The 12075-nt window shown below is 47.9% G+C and overlaps 1 protein-coding gene across 1 annotated transcript in view; it reads right to left on the bottom strand.

Annotated features, from left to right (window-relative positions):
- The window catches only part of Zhx2 (zinc fingers and homeoboxes 2), a 149267-nt gene that overhangs the window by 76224 nt on the left and 60968 nt on the right, over positions 1–12075 (bottom strand). The window contains exon 2 of the mRNA XM_034516705.2: positions 1922–1992. The gene's annotated coding sequence lies outside the window, so the exon portion shown is untranslated. The remainder of the gene's footprint in view (positions 1–1921; positions 1993–12075) is intronic.

Genomic DNA, 12075 nt, shown 5'->3' with positions numbered 1-12075 from the left:
TTTAATTCTTTAACTGGCAGAGAAAATGAACCAATCAACCCTCTTAGATGGTAAGAGGGAGGAGGGGTGATTGGACATTGGATGGCACCATGCTCCCTGGGGCCAGCAGCTGGTAACTGACTTTGGAGCAGGATCAGAAACAGGAAGGAGACAGCAGGAAAGATGCGTATCCAGTAGACCAATCCACAGCATCTCCAGTTTGGAGCATGACCTCAGAGCGAGTAACTACATCCTGGTTCCACAACGTAGCCACAGCAGAGCCTCTGGCTACAGCCCCAGCTTTACCTCTGACACACACAACATCCTGGATGGTGATGTGAACATGAATCCTTATGACCCTGTCCCCATTTATCAGATGTGGAGACTGAAGCACAGAGAGGCCAGCAACTTTCCCAAGGTCACAAAGCTAGTGGAGAGCCTGGGCCTGAACGTGGCAGTCCACTCTAGGGTCCCTGCCCTTCTGCACAGATACACTCTCCTTGTATTCCCCTTCACAACTTTAGCTGATGGCCATTTGCTGAGCACCTACTATGTGTCAGGGCCTGTGCATGCAAGGACACAGTTATCCTTACAGCTCAGCATCAGCTTTAAGGGTGTCATGGGTCATGACTTGAAGTCACTATCCAGCCTGCTTCCTTTGCTTTCCCTTTCTTTCTGTCCTCAAATAGTGTCTGAGGGCACAGAGGCTGGACATTCATACTATGCCAGACCGTGGACTCACTCCTGCCTAATGCCCTCATTTGGGTTTGAAGTCCAGCTTTTCTCTTGTCCGGCAGGTAGGGGTTTGGTCACCTGAGTGTCCAGGATATGTCTTGCCCCTGCCAAAGGACCCAAGTAAGCCTCTGGGTAAAGCCCATTTTCTATTCTCTGGCATCTACCTACTTGGGCCTTATCCATGGATTCCCTTAGTCTTCCTGCGAACCGGGCAGTAGGTGACACCCCCGACCTCCTCTTTTTCCATGTTCCCTAGGCCTTTTCTTCTACTCTGTACAGTCAGCATCTTAGACCAAATCTTCTGATGGTGTGAGTAGCAGGGAGTTCTTTGGGTAGCCGTGCTGTAGGAGGGGGCAGTGCTGAGCCATTCCCCAGAAAACCTCCCATCAAGATCTGTGCACGCTCCTCTAACATGTACACCAGGTGTTTAGGATTATAGACATGCATGTGAGCTGCCCGGCATCAGCTGGTGACACTGGGGCACAGGAAAGATGCAAGGTCTCCTTATTCAGTAGTCTCTGTAGTGGCCACCAGCCTTATTCTCAGCCTCCACCCTCTTCCTATACATCCTGCCCCTCAAAGGTTCTAGATTATCACAGAAGAGAGTGAAAACTACTGCTTTCCCAAAGCTTCCCACTTCAATATTTTTCCATGGACATTTGTCCAGCCTCTCCTTGAATTCTGCCACTGCCAGGGAACTCACTATCGATCCAAGTTTTCCACTGCATTTGTGCATAGCTCTTGTCAGGGAGTTTTGCTTAGGCCAAGTCATCAACAGTGCCTGCCATGCCTCCCCCACCCCTTTCCCCTTTCCCCTTCCCCCCCTCCCCGCCCCTGGAGCTCTTATCATGGTTTTAGGGTGGCTTCACCTACTGGCTAAGCCAGGCGCTACACACTCTGTTCTAAGACATTTTTTTTTTCCTGAACATAACTCTAAAAATATGTCCCTGGCCTACAAGTCTGAGTTGCTGTCATCTGTGCAGAGAGGAGAGCGCCAGCCACCTGCAGGCTCATGGCTTCTAGGGAAGCCCTGGCAGGAAGCCAGAACATTCTGGGAGGTTTACACCTGGAAGCTTGGCTCTGTGCTGTGTCCAGGTGCGGGTGGATGGAAACAGGGTTGCACGGTTGGCTTTCCCATGCAGCTCCTACCCTTTCTTGACATCAACCTGGGCCAGGCGCAACCACAGCTCACCCTTGTATCACTTACCAGTGTCTGCGGGTTCCTTACATCGTGGGAATCTTGCAGCAGGATTTCCAGAGCAGCCAGTGCATGGAGACCTGCAAAGAAGAGAGACTCTGTGTGAGAAGCAGGGCAGAGCAAACCAGGTATCCAGCTTTCTTTCCCAGCAGGACCAAGCCCTTGGGAAACTGGGATGGAGGTGGGAAGGAAAAAAATGAACCCCTGTAAGGACCCAGGCACTCATCAAAGCAACTTCACAGTCTCCAGGCTTTGTGGCAATTCTGAGCCAGAGAAAGAAGAGGAACAAAAAAAAAGTGGGGGGAGGGGACCCCAACTCTGGATGAGTCAGCAGTTTGTGGCAAGACAAGAATTTTTAGGAGTGTGAAAGCAAAGGCAGAACGCGTGGGTGTGGAAAGGGTTTTGGGCTTCTGTAACCTCACCCAGTGTCTCCTCAGATCATCCCTGCCTATCACCAGCATCGGGTTGTGCAGGGTGTCTTTACGGTACCAGCAAAGGGGGACGATCAGTGTTCAGGCTTCAAGCAGAAAAGATAATGTAGTCCTTAAAGCTAAAGGCCCCAACGGTATGGAGAGACTCCTGCCAAACACACCCTGTGTGCTTTGAAAATTCCTCTGGAGAGCAGTGGCTGGCAGAGCAGGGCGTGTGTGGGGGCTCTGCTGACAAGCTGTAGCATGGTGAGTGGAGGCCTGGGCCCTAGAGCTCCCCAGCCAGCCAGTGCGGGTACCTTGTGAGCACATGCGGGGCTGCTTTTGGCTGTGAGATTCTCTCTCCTTGCTCCCTATGGCTAGGATCCTCAAAACCAAACGTGTCTTTTTTAAATTCTATTTATTTATTTATTTTTATTTTTCTTGTTTCCTTATGAACTCTCAAGTGAACTGAAGTTTCTCTGTTCTCATGGGGACACCTTTTGACCTCGGTAAAGAGAGTCATCGGGGTTGAAGTTAGTGTTTATTGAGTCTACACCACGCTCCCCACACTTGCTCTTGGACACACCTGAGCAGGATTCTTCCTGTTCAGACGTGTTCCTTTGAATAGCAAAGAGCAAACTCAGGCCATGTGAGAGCCTTGCTGGAAAGACAGGCTCAGGGCTGTGGATTCAGAAGTTGCATTTTAACAAGAGCCATGGGCGACTCACAGGCTATAAACATGCTTATAGTATTATTATTATTATTATTATTATTATTATTATTATTATTATTATCTCAGTCACGGTGAGGAAATGAGCTAAGTGAAGCCACAGCTGGCTGCCACCGACACGGAGCTGGCGAGGGGTAGAGTGGAGTCAAACCATTTCCATTGGCTTTTGGAAACTGTATTCCTTTCTACCTGTTGGTGAAGTAAAAGGAAGGGCCAGGCAGGCCGTGCTTAGTAAGAATGGCCTGGGGAAGAACAGTCTGCTGAAGTGGGGGGTGATCTCAGGCCAGAACTCTTTGAGAATGTGGGGGTTGGCAACATGAATCCAGAGGCAGGTATCTCCTTCTCCGTTATGTCAGAATTCCCAGGTCTTGGACCACTCCCCTCAGGGGAACACAAGCTTCTGCATAGTGTGTCAGTGTCTAATTAATCCTGATTCCAAGGAATTCACATCTCGCCTCCTTGCCCACAGAATGATCTATCTGGGAAAAGAGCCCTCCCCTTCCCCAAGGGGATCAGGCAGTGGGTGACTCTTGGGAAGTGCTATTTCAGGCAGGTGAGGGTTGCTATTCTCTGATTCCAAGTCCAGGTATATGACCAGAGGCATCTAGCTAGCCATGGTAGGGGAAGGAATGTCACACATAGTTGGATGTCACACATAGTTTATTCATTCTCTTCTCACACAGTACCTCCCCACTGGACTCCCTGACTCCTCTCAGTCCCCCACCCTACACCTCCCCACTCCCCCACATCCCCTGCTCCTCCAATTCCTTTTTAGAAAAGAGCCTTCCCAGGAGTAGCACCCAAACAAAACATAACAAGTTATAATAAGACTAGGCACAAAGCCTCCTATGGAGGCTGGATGAGCCAACTCAGTAGAAGGGAAGAGTCCCAAGAGGAGGCAAAAGAGTCGGCGATAGCCTCACTCCCACTCTTAGAAGTTCCTCAAAAACTCCAAGCTAAATAACCGCAGCATGTTTGCAGAGGATCTTAGCTCAGACCCATACAGGCTCCATGATTGCCACTTCAGCCTCCGTGAGTCCCTGTGAGCCGTGCTTAGTTGATTCTGAGAGACATGTTCTTGTGGCTTCCTCAAGCCCTCATAGGATCCATGGCTGTTACTTTTCCTCAATGAGTAGCAGCCCGTTGGCATCCTGGATTTAAAGTTAGGCTCATCTCCCATAAAGAATTGGTTTCAGGACCCTAGCTGGGCATTAAAATCCTCCTCTAAGACACAGGGAGCCATGATGTGCCTGGTTGCTTGACACAAGCAAGCTACGGTCATCAGGGAAGCAGGAGCCTCCGTTGAGAAAATGCCTCTATGAGATCCAGCTGAAAGGCATTTTATCAACTAGTGATCAATGCAGGAGGGCCCCGCCCATGGTGGGTGGTGCCATCCCTGGACTGGTAATCCTGGGTTCTATAAGAAAGTAGGCGGAGCAAGCCATGAGATATAAGTCAGTAAGCCACACCCCTCCATGACCTCTGCATCAATTCCTGCCTTCAAGTTCCTGCATCTGAGTTCCTGGCCTGGCCTCCTTTGGTGATGAACAGCAACGTAGAAGTGTAAGCTGAATGAACCCTTTCCTCCCCAACTTGCTTTCTGGTCATGGTGTTTTGTTGAAGCCACAGAAACCATGACTAAGACACATGCCAATATAATGCAGATGTAGGTGTGTCCTTGGTTCACACAAATCCTACCCCACGAAGCACCAGCAGTGGGGTACAAGTGTTCTGAAAGGTGAGCATAGCACACCACACGGCATGCCCACACACCTCCTTGACTTGGCTGTGGTCACATGTAGTTTCAGAAGGGTTTCCCGAAGCCCTGCTGAAGTCTGCGCCTGCTCGGTCACCTGATTTTCTGGGACTTGTTCTTTCTCTTCAACCTGCTGACCTCAGCCCTAATCCTCTAACCGCCTCCCCTCAATGTCTGCCTTTTACAGAAAAATTGATGAGAATTCCATACATGTCTTCCAGCGCCAGCTCCTCCACTCTGGGCAGCCCTATGGCTGGGCTGGGGTAGGCCATTCTCTCAAACATTCTGCCGTCCTTCCTGCCCTACCATCTCACCCTGACGCCTGACGGAGGTGGTGTAGAGCCAAGTAAGGATGCCATTGCCCCTCTTATTTTCGACAGTACCCGTTGTTAGTCACAGGCAGCCACTCGAGCACAGAGTAGCACAGTGACTGGGCTGGGGTCCCACCATCAGGGACTCTCAGACCTGGAGAGGCTCACAGCATCAGTTCTGTGCTTTGCTTTATTCCTGGACACAGCTTCTCTCCATCCTTCTAGAGCGGCAGTTCTTAATGCCCTGACCCTTTAATATAGTTCCTCATGTTGGGCTGATGACCCCTCCAACCAGAAAGTTATTTTTGTTACTGCTTCATAACTGTGATTTTAATGCCGTTATGAATCCTGATGTAAATAATTTTTGGACATAGAGGTTTGCCAAAGGGGGTCGCGACCCACAGGTTGAGAACCACTGTCCTAGCATGCCGTTGTTTTTGACCAGCATGGTAAATGGCGTGGTGCTTGGAGACAGAAGGCGCTGGCCTCTAGTCAAGTCCTGGTACTCTTGCATGGTCCCATCTTTGTCTTCAGTTATCTTTTCTTTCTGTGCACCTTGGAGGGCTATGCACACAGCCTGCCTCCTCCTCCGTCATGGGAGGGATGCCGGATGGTAAAAGTGGGGACTGCCTCGGTGTATGCCCAGTGGAGCCCACAGCTCTGTGTATGAACGGCAGAGCTCAACAGGAGACTATGAATGAGTGAAAGGCTCTGTAGTATCCTTAAATCTCCAAATATGCACATTTCCTCTCTTCCTGGCCTACAACCACACTGACCCTATGTGACCCCTGCCACACTGGCCCTGTGAAGCAAAATGTTACCTAGACAATATATATATATATATATATATACAGAATTTTGCTTCTGGGCCTGGTCTAATCTTGTCAAGCTGCTTGGCACTTTAAAAACTGGGGCTGGAGAGATGGCTCAGATGTTAAGAGCACTGGCTGCTCTCCCAGAGAACCTGGGTTCAATTCCCAGCACCCACACGACAGCTCACAACTATCTGCAGCTTCAGTTCTAGAGGTTCTGACACCCTCACACACATACATGCAGGTAAATCACCAATGTACATAAAATAAAACTTAAAAAAATAATCCCAAAGGTATTACATGAACTATACACACCTTAAAAAAAGAGACAGGGGCTATTTTAAAGGTTTGTAAATGAGAGACATCCTCTGCCAGGATGCCTTCCTCTACTGTAGTTCACTCCATGTTCATTCAGCAAACATGAAACCACGCTCAGAAACATGTCATTATGCCCTGAGGGAAAACATCACATGGAGGAGTGTGACACGGAAGAGGGAGCCCTGGGCTCTGACTGGACCCAACATAAACTACAACCAGGAGAGGGGGAGAAACTGAAGAAGACAGAAGGATACACACTGCTTCTGTGGAACCTAGGCTTGGTTATTACTCCCTAGTCTGGAAGTGTGGTAGTCATAGGTTCCAGGTGATATCCCACCTCGGTCGGTCAGTAACATCAGATCCCTAGAACCCAAGTGGATGCTGGTTGCACATGGCTTGCCTGTGATTCCAGCCTTAGAAGGTGGAGACAGGGTCCCTGGGGTAAGTGGTATCAAATCCAGCTCCGGATTTAACCAATAGAGCCTGCCTCAATGAATGAGGTAGAAAGCTTCCTGACTGTCAAGCTCAGGCCTCCACATAACAAACACACACTGAAACCCATTCATGCATGTGCCCTTCCATACATGGAACATGTGTACACATCATTCATGTGTGTGTGTGTATGCCTGAGAAAAGGGGGGGAGCCATCATGCATATTGGTGTCCATGCTTGTAATGGGGAGTTGGAGACAGGAAGATTCTTGGGGGCTCATTAGCTTAACCCATGAGACCCATGTCCCAGAAAGAGTCCCTATCTTAAAAACAGGTGGACGGTGGTGAACTGCTTATACTAGAAGTTGACTCCTGGCCTCCACAGACATGTGCATGCACATGTGTGCACACATGCATAGGTGCACCTGCAAGAATACGAACATGCATACACGCATGCCCACAATGAAAGAGGGAGAAAGTACTTTCTCTTCGTCATCGTCAAGCACAGTCAACACTTGATATCCCGAGCACCAGGGAGGGCTACAATTGTTTTGTCCCAGGCTGTTCCTTTGTTATTTCTCCACCTCTTTACAGGGGCACAGATTACAGGCCAAGCTGTGGATAAAGTGAACCCTGGCTTTACCAGACTGGGGACAAAGACATCAAAGCCATTATTGTGCTAATCCTAGCACGGTGCCAAGCTTGCAAGGAGGGCACATGAGGCCAGCATAGATTGAGGTGAGTCCCAAGAGATGTACAGGGAGGGGATGAAGAGGGGGAAACTTGTGTAGAGGAGGGGGTGGGTGCCTATGGTGGGAGAAACATGACTTCCCCATAGCTGGGAAGGTAACCAGAGTGGCTGTGAGGAATAGGGCTGCAAAAGAGGGTAGGAGTTCTCTGGGCCTTGAAAGCCTTTCAGTGAGTTGAATCTTCATCTGGGAGAGAAGAGAGGCCACCAATGACTTGGATTCTGTATCTGGTGCAGGCTCAGTGTTAGTCAGAACTGTCTGAAGAATGAAAATCTGTCTCCTCTATATCTGGGTGCCCCATACTTTGAGAAGCTCTGCCCAGAATTCTGAAATCTTCAGACAGAACAACCACAGTGCTGTCTGATTTATGTACAGCATTCTCCTCGCTCAAGCCTCCTTTTGTCTGGCCCGGGGGATCTTGGCTCCACTGTGGCTGTTGGCAGGTGTGTGTGGGGATGGAGATGGGGATGGGATGTGTGTGAAAACACCTCTGATTACAGCTCCCAGCACTGCTGCGAGGCTGGGAAAGAATGAGAACCTTAAAGCTTTGCAAGAGACACAAAGGTGGGCTGGAAACCCAAGCTCCCAGGGCTGGCGATGGTTTCTTTCTTTAAATAAACAGCTCCGTCAGAGACAGCATCAACTGGGAATTTTTCCATAATCTCTAAGAAACAAGAGTCAAACATTGACAGTGGAGCAGGCTGGAATACAGGTCTCCTAGGAAGTCATGACAGGTTAGGACTTGCAGGCATCAGAGTGGGTTTACTTGTCTCCCTCCTGGCTGTGGACCCTTAATGTCTTTGGTCCACTGAGACGGTATGTTCCTGCCTAGAGAATGACAGATGGTGTCTTTTATTTAAGAGCTTTGTAGCTGAGACAAGGTTATTTTATTTTATTTTGTCACCTATAAAGGTGAGTAGGATGGAGATTAAATAAGTTTATAATTAGGTTTGCGATTATAATTGTTCGGCCCCTCACATCATCCTAGCTACTGCATGAACTCACGGCACCAACTATCTGGTACGTGGCAGCACCTAACAAATGCTGAGTCTGCTTCCCTTCTCCTGAGCATCCCTTATTTTTTGACCGCATTTAACAAAAATCTAGATTTCCAGAGGGTATCAGATAAACCCACAGTAATTCTATTGTCCTATGAATGATGGATTGGGTGGGTAGGGATAAGACAGAGCAACTACCTGTGGGCTCTCCTCTAGCTGGGCTTTGTTTTCAGCCCTTTATTAAATATCTTAAATATTACTTGCCTTCAGGGTCTAAATAAAATTGCCAGAAGTTTTCACTTTGGACTCATAAAATAATACTCACTAAATTCATTTTTCTAAAATAAAAACAAAAAGTATGTGTGTGTGTGTGTGTATGTGTGTGTGTGTGTGTGCATACATGCACCGGAGCACAAAATGCTGACTCAAGGCTGGAGACTCGCTGTCTCCTTAACATGGTCCACATTAGTCCAGCCACATGAATTGAGTAAAGAGTGGTTGATGCGGTGGCTAGCCCCAAACTGGGGACTCAAGGCTTTACTCTGCCCCACCCCCATTTCCCTGACCTTGCTTTGGCCAAGTGTAACTGGGGGCACACTGCACATTGGCAAGTGCATACACATAGTAACTGCAGGGAATCGAATTCAGGGACTGGAAGAGATTTGTCAGTAAACCAATGTCAAACTTGAGCTTCAAGGAAATACAGTATATATTTAAAACTGCAATACAATTCTGTATCAAGGACCACCACAAACTGAGCAGCAGCTTCACAGATGTTGTCAAGCGTATGCTGGCCACGGAAGGAGGCACTTCCCCTACATGACTCATTAAGTCATCACGACTACTCAGGCAGGTGCTGTGATTATCCCTAATTTACAAATGAGGACACTGAGGCATCTAAGTGTTGATGACTTGCTCAGGTCCCACAGTGTACAAGGGGCGGAGCTAAGACTCACAGATGCTCTTACATACCCCACCATCTCTTCTAAAAGGACAGAATCCTGCACAGAAGATTTACTTCAAGTACAAACACTGCATCAGATCTGGAAGAGGAGTCTGGTGGTGCGGTGTGTGTGTGTGTGTGTGTGTGCATGTGCAGCTTGGTTCTTGCTTTCAATGAGCTTAAAATTACATAGAGAAGCCAGAATCTATGCATAAAGAAGGGAAAGCATTCACTATGGGTCCATGGGTCCATGAAATGACATGGGAGGGAGGGCTTGTAAAGGTGACAATTCTGGCTAGGATGACCACAGGGTTTTGTGGCAGGGCTGCCATTTATTCTGGATTAAAAGACTCACAGGATTTAAACAGGAGAGGTGGTTGAAGGAGGTCTTGCTTTCTAATGGCACTGCTTCTGGGGGGTTCCCATCTTGGCCCTGAGTTAGGATCCACTCTCCTTGGGTGGAAAGGTCATTCCTATGGCGACTGAACCTCCATGTCTGGCAGGAGAGACTTGCAGGCAGTGAGGAGCGTGGAAGAGCCCACCTCAGGACTCGAGGTGGAAGAGAGGAGGGAGGCTATCCGAATGAAGTGGAGACATGCAGACCTGGTCAGAGTGGGAGTTCCAGCCTTGTGTGTGTCTCATTGGTTCTGACAAAGTCCATGTGCCTGGGTTTCAGTTCCTGCCACCTACAAGGAAGGACAGGAAGGGAGGTCCTCAATGTCCCAGCTGGGTGGAACCTTGGAGAGCTCCCATCTTGTCTCCTCTGTAGATGAGGGACTCAAGGGCTGCACTCTTTGGGGAAGTCCTTGGAATTGAACTTAGTTGTGGTATGGGGGCCAGGGTACTCCCTCTCCCTCACTTCCTCAATCCCTCCTCATGCACTCTGTGGACTTCTGAGAAGTTTAGGAGGCTACAGCCATGACATGAGAAGAGGAGAGGGGGCTACTGAGCCTCAGATGCTCCATTGGTTCATCTTTCTGTACCTCTCAGTCTTAGTGATGGATCCTGACAGTACCAGATCAGGTCACCACAGGGACCTCTTGTCTCATCCCCAGGAAGTTTCTGGGAACCCATGACTAGTTTCTCTGTGGCCACAGCTTTCCCTGACAAGACTTACATCTGGTAGTGACTCACACACTGGATTTCTGCCCAAGGCCGTACATCTTGAGTGGGGAGAACATTCTCTTGAACTGACAACCTGCCCACCCTGCGGTGACAATGGAGGCTGCCTTTGTCAGCCAACACTGATGTCATTCAAATGGCACTTGGACCTCCTTGCCTGGGTTGTCCTAAGATTCCAGTGTCCCTCAGATACCAGATTCTTCCTCAAAATTTCCCTCCCCTGGAAGGCTAACCCCTCTCTTCTCCCCTTCCCCCTCCCTTGATCATTATTTCTGCTCCAACACCCTCCCAAGTCCTCTCCAGCCCTGTTCAGCTGCTTGATTTTGAAATATCATTCAGCCATGATTTGCATCTCAGTCCCATTATAGACAGGAGAGCTGTACAGCAGTCCTGTCCCTGCGGATGGCAGACTCAGAGGAGGAAGCCATTTGTACTACTCACAGAAAACACTATGAATAGCATTGCTTGATGCCATGTGTGCCCAACACCAGGCTCTTACACTTATTCTGTGCTTTACCTGGAGTTCTGTGCCTGAGGCTGTATCACTGTTAACTTCTGGGCAAAGTCGTCTCCCCAGTAAGACTGTTCTAATCTCCTTCTAATGTCCCCTCCTGAACCCTTGTCTTACTCTCCATTTAGTTTTCCTATATCATAGAGCATATTCTCAAACTACAGATTTGTTTCTTGCTTAAACAGTGGCCTGATGCTTGTCTGTCACTTGAGTAGCAATAGGTGCCTGAGGACGGCAGCTCTGGAAAGGAAGCAATCAGAACAGCGAAGAGACAACTTACAGGCAGAATGGAAGAAAGTCTTTGCCAACTATATATCCAACACAGCATTAATATCTAGGGTCTATCTAGGGTATTTCTAGCTTCAAAAATTGAACACTAAGAACAATCCAATCATCCAGTCAATAAGTGGGCTATTGAACTGAATAGGTAGTTCTCAAAAGAAGACAAATGGCTAATAAATACCGGAGAAAACAAAAACCAAACACACAACCTCCTTAACCACCAGGGAAATGCAAACTACTTTGGATTCTATCTCACCGAAGTCAGAATGGTTATGTCTATAAAAAAACAATATATCTTGGTGATGATGTTGGGAACACGGAACCCTTATATTCTGCTGAGAATATAAACTGGTGGAGCCACTAAGAAAATGAGTGTGGTTTCCTCCAAAGAAAGAAAAAAAAAAAAAAAAAAAAAAAAAACAGAACGAGAATATGATCCAGCTGTGCCCCTCCTGAATATATTCCCCACCCAAAGTATATAAATCATACTTACACATTGGCTTTTGAGTCTACATGATTAACAATTCAAATTTGGAACCAGTCTAGATGCCCACATCTTGGATAATGAAAATGTGGTATGTGTACACAATGGAATTTTACCCAGTTACAAAGAATGCAATTATATAATTTTTTCAGGGAAATGAATTGTGCTAAAGGTCATCATGATAAGTGAAATAAGCCAGGCCAAGAAAAGTAAATATTGTATGCTTCCTCTCATTTGGAGATATCTAGATTTAAATGTATATAGACGGATGCATGATCGTGTGTGTGTGTGTGTGTGTGTGTGTGT

This window comes from Arvicanthis niloticus, chromosome 13 (assembly GCF_011762505.2).
Source record: "Arvicanthis niloticus isolate mArvNil1 chromosome 13, mArvNil1.pat.X, whole genome shotgun sequence".
NCBI lineage: Eukaryota > Metazoa > Chordata > Mammalia > Rodentia > Muridae > Arvicanthis > Arvicanthis niloticus.
This window is presented reverse-complemented; position numbering and strand designations above follow the sequence as displayed.